Source organism: Colias eurytheme, chromosome 25 (assembly GCF_061535395.1).
Source record: "Colias eurytheme isolate Ceu_HAF_F1 chromosome 25, ilColEury1 Martin Lab GWU primary, whole genome shotgun sequence".
NCBI lineage: Eukaryota > Metazoa > Arthropoda > Insecta > Lepidoptera > Pieridae > Colias > Colias eurytheme.
The window spans coordinates 2,526,419-2,532,079 of record NC_143004.1 but is presented as its reverse complement, the minus strand read 5'-3'; positions in this window follow the sequence as shown (position 1 = coordinate 2,532,079).

The window sequence follows — 5,661 nt, the reverse complement described above, 5'->3', positions numbered from 1 at the left end:
TTTATAAATGATGTAGTAGGTGTGCTCTAACACAAACTACATATAAATCATAAAAAAAAGATATTTTCAATGAACATACTTAAGAATTTAAGTAAGCATTGAGCAAGTCATTTTAGTATAAATTTAAGGTATTTAAATTAGCATATTACATATTGTTAATAATATACAAATAAATGAGACGAAATAAAATCAAACACTTGGCAACACAGCTATCTCCCGCGAAAGCTGTTATAATCCGTCGAAAACGTAACGTATCTAAGCATACCACATTAGTCTTGTAATAGCTGTCTCTCTAAATTAACCGTATTATACCCGAACCCATGCGTAAACAATACAAATGTTTTGAACTCTATGTTAAAAGGATAGAGTTGAAAATCAAATAGCATGTTTTTCCTAGTTTCGTTTTACGTAAAACTTAATTGATCTCGTCAATCATGACAACTCGATTCGCTGTCAATTTACGAGGGAACGAATACACTTACATATTTTATCCTGTCGATAAATCTTCGCTAATAAAAACTGCAAATACAGTGTCGGTACGTTTGCCTATGCTAATATTTTATAGTTGTGTGATTGTAAAGGTTGTTTTGAAACTGCTGGATCGATTTTTAAAATTCTTTAGTAGTATGTGAGTAGGAGTTTGTAGATATTATTCCCGACGACTACGTTATTTTGGTTTGAGCAGCTACAAGAATTAAAGAATAATAACTAAAAAAAGCTTTTTAGGGTACCATAATAAAAAATTAAAAAAGCGATCAAGCAACGGTTGGAATGATCGTAAATTGGATGAGATTTTTCTTTTCAGTTGTTCTTTAATAGTAATAATTGAAATATAATATACACTAGTATAGAAAAGTGTAATAAATAAAAAATAAATATTTTATTTGTACGGAACCCTTCCTGTCTCAAATCTGATTCGCAATTGCCCGATTTTTTCGTTGCGTATAAAAAGTCCTATTCTTCAAATGACTGTAATTTTATCTGGCTAGTTACATCTATTCACTTGTAGTAACGATCGCAGTCTGTAATTAGTGAAGTCGGGCGAGGTCAGTGCAAGCTAGTGTATAAAAAGGGTTTTATTATAAGTACCTAGCTTAATAATGGCACTTCCTGAAAATATCCCGTGATTACTTCAAGCCAATGTTTCGTTGTAATGTGATGGAGAAATGATATATCCAATTTCCATATCTATCTATACTTACTAATATTATAAAGCTTGTTTGTTTGTTTGAACGCGCTAATCTCAGGAACTACTGGTCCTATTTGAACTATTCTTTCAGTGTTAGATAGCCCATTTATCGAGGAAGGCTATAGGCTATACATCATCACGCTAAGACTACTAGTAGCGGAGCAATGCGGGTTAAACCACGGGTCACAGCTAGTTTATAAATAAAGATAAGTACATATTTAAACTTACATCTTCAATTCAGTGTAACTCGATTTTAAAAGTTATAATCAAATTTAGTAATTTATCTGTTATGTGTTTTGTAAGTGGTTTACCAAAGATTATTTTTCCGACCCAAATATCGACCAATAGAATTGCACCAATCGACGTCACGTGGTACAACCTACATGGTATTATACTGATAATTTTTTGAAAATTTTCTCTGGTCGTTTACGTCAAACTGACAGGTTCAATTCAATTGTGAAATTATTGGCCGACATTTGGGACGGAAAAATAATCTCCCGAATACCACACGAGCTTCAAAATAATTATCTGGCATTTCCCTCAAGGTTCCCTGCAAACAAATAAAGTCGTCAAGTTTTTCAGGAAAAATCACTCGCGCTTCACGCTCGTGATTTTTTAACCTTGACTAAAAACTTGACTCCTTCATTTGTTTGCAACGAACCTATCGGAAAATACCCGATAATTTTGAAGCTCTTGTGGTATTATAAGTGAAAATTTCATAGATACTTTGTTTAAGAAGCAACTATTTAGTTAGTCATTAGTCTGTTAAAATAAGTTAAAACAATAAACTATTATAATATTATATACGTATGTATTATATTCTTACTAAAACATGTTCTAATCATTGAGATAATATTACTACGTATGGAGGAGACACCATGAACAAAATCTGTGCGCCATTTTTTTGCTCTAACTAAGTTTTAAAAATTATTATCTAGTTAGGTACTTACCGATGAAAGTTATTCCTTTGCACTTTTCCGTATTATTTGTGCAATATCGTAACACACACGAAGGCATATTTGATGCGTTTCACTTTAAAACCATTAAAAAAAACCGCTCAACATACGCCACATGGCGTATGTTGAGTGGAACATAAGTGGTGTAGGCGGTGTCGTCTCCATATTAATATTATCTCAATGGTTCTAATAAATGTTTACTGACATAGTATTTGTCTACGAATGCCTACGAAATACGAATACACATTGGTAAGCCATAACATTAGGTAAATAATGTAGGCAGTATTCTGAAGATTCGCACAATATTTGATCTAGTATTTGCAGAATCTCTGAATTACATAATTCTGTGACTGTCTCGTTAGCTTAATATTTATATTGATATTACATACTATTTATTTCATAAATATTTAAGACTAGCTTTCCGCCCGCGGCTACGCCCGCGTTTTCAAAGAAAAGCCGCATAGTTCCCGTTCCCGTGGGATTTCCGGGATAAAACCCATCCTATGTGTTAATCCAAGTTACCCTCTATATGTGTGCTTAATTTCATTGTAATCAGTTCAGTGGTATTTGTGTGAAAGAGTAACAAACACACACACACAGATCCTCACAAACTGTAACATTTAAATGCTAAATAGTAGGACTTTACCAACGTTACTAACAAACGAATCTTTTGAGTTGTGAATATTATTATAAATGTTAATAAATAGATTGTGTTATTTAAATGTATTTTTGTAAACCTTATCTATACTAATATTATTAAGCTGAAGAGTTTGTTTGTTTGTTTGTTTGAACGCGCTAATCTCGGGAACTACTGGTCCGATTTGAAAAATTCTTTCGGTGTTAGATAGCTCATTTATCGAGGAAGGCTATAGGTTATATACCATCACGCTACGACCAACAGGAGAGGAGCCACGGGGGTGAAACCGCGCGGAGCGGCTAGTCACTACATAATAGAAAACAAAGTCGGTATCGATGCCGGTCCCTATTAGCTAAAAAAGTAAAAATCTTTAAAACTACGCAACCGATTTTGAAGCAGTTTTTTATAGATGGAGTGTTTCAAGGGGTAGGTTTTAGTATATCTATATAATTTAGTTAAGTTTTTCTATAAAGCGGGTAGCTCCACGCGGAAAGCTAGTTTTAATAGTATTTTTTAAATGACTTAACTGAAAACTGAAAAATACATATGAACAATTGTCACAAATCTCCAAACGTTATTTCATATCATATGAAATATTTTCAAATCAAGCTAATGTATGACTTTTATGCAAAAACTCAGCGAAGCGTCGATGCATTGTTCCCCTTTCTTCATCACGGCAGTGGCGCGTTTTCAAATGTATATTTTGAAACAATATCTGAGTTTCAGCTTAATACGTTATACTGTAGTTTGAGCTTATATACATCCACTGTCAATAAGGCATCCTACGGCAACTGAAAATCCATACTAATATTATAAATGCGAAAGTAACTCTGTCTGTCTGTCTGTTACTCAATCACGCCTTAACTACTGAACCAATTTGCATGAAATTTGGTATAGAGATATTTTGATACCCGAGAAAGGACATAGGATAGGTTTTTATCCCGGAAATCCCACGGGAACGGGAACTATGCGAGTTTTTCTTTGACTGCGCGGGCGATGCCGCGGGTGGAAAGCTAGTCAGTAATATTTCACTGAGTGCCAGGCCTATTGTGGTATACATATTTAAGTAGTACCTATTTATTTCGTCTTCATTGCATCTTTTTTCATGTGTCCATAATAAACGTATTTTCATTTCATTTCATAATACACTCTATTTAAAGCTAAATGTACTGGGAACCTCGTAAAGACGTCCAAACTTTCGTTGGTGAGAACTGGAATGCTATTACGTCTCGAAGGACCCAAGGTTTCCTTGAAAGCTTTTATTGTTGTTTACCTACCAATTGTTTACGAATAATATCTATAAGCATTTGAACATATAGTACAACTAGCGGTCCGCCCCGGCTTCGCCCGTGGTACATATTTACGTTTTTTTTCATATTTAAACTATCCTATCTCTCAAGTTGGATCAAACTGCACATGGTGTGCGAATTTTATTATAATCGGTTAAGTGGTTTAGGATTCCATTGAGGACAAACATTGTGACACGAGATTTATATATATTTAAGATAACTTTGAATGTATGAAAGCATTATAAATTATCAAATCGTGTTACGATGCATTTAGACCAATTGAACATACAGATAGAGCCAAAGTAAAAGCATTCTTTCGTGATCTTTTAGTGTAAACGAAAACGCGTATGCAGTATTGTTCAGTATTAAAACATTGCATAGAATCTTTTCGAGCGCACTAAGAACAACGAAATAATATTATTTATTAGGTGAGCTGTTACAGGAAGTGTGGCAGAACAATGTTTGCCGGGACTACATTACCAATCTCTAACCAAACTCACAATTTCTACACAATTTTATTCATCAATGGAGTGTTGTGCTTGTCATTACGGAAACAAATAATAGTCGAGCAGTTATACTAATTGGACGATTCAATTACCCGATGGGGCGCACCTCACCGCTCGAGTTAATAGCGAATTACCTTCATTGCTTTTCATGTTGACAATCTGTTTTTTACAGGATGTTTACATGTGTGTGAAGTTATGCCGTGTACGTGAGCTTTTTGATGAGGATGAGTTGTATTCTAATCATTTATTTGCGGAATTTGGTAAGGAAAGATTTGCAATAAATTACATTAGTTTGATACTTGATACGTCATGTTATACATTATATGTACTATAATAGTATATTATTTGAACAATTTATTTTTACAATTTTTGAACAATTTCTTATTCATATAAAGGCTTAATCTATACTTATATTATAAAGCTGAAGAGTTTGTTTGTTTTCTTTGTTTGAACGCGCAAATCTCGGGAACCACTGGTCCGATTTGAAAAATTCTTTCGGTGTTAGATAGCCCATTTATAGAGCAAGGTTATAGGCTATATATCATCTCGCTACGACCAACCGAGGTGGAGCCACGGGGGTGAAACCGCGCGGAGCAGCTAGTTTTATATAAAACTTATCTCTTGTTTCCATTAAAACAAATGTAGGTATTTTCTTTAGAACAGAATAAAGAATAAGAATAATTTATTTCGCCAAAAGCCAACAACAGATATAATAAAAAGAATAAGGAATACAAAAAACACAGAAAAAGACAAAAGTGTGGCAGACCTTTAGTAAAAAGGGGACCAACTCAGTATTAAGCTGTGCCTTCAACAGCACAGCACTGATTTTCAGTGGCCCCCACTTTATTACTTATTTATTTCTTTTTGTGTTGATTATAATATTTATTATTCATTTTCTCGTGAATTTCGTAACAGTACTAATTACAATTAGAAATAATTGTGCTTTAAATGCCAAATAAGGTATATGAAAATGCTAACTTCACCTTCATCTACTCATCACAGTTTTTACGAATATCATGCATATTCTGTAAAATCTTGCAAATCAAATCTTCAAGACCGTTAAAAGCTTTCCTATTATTCTGTA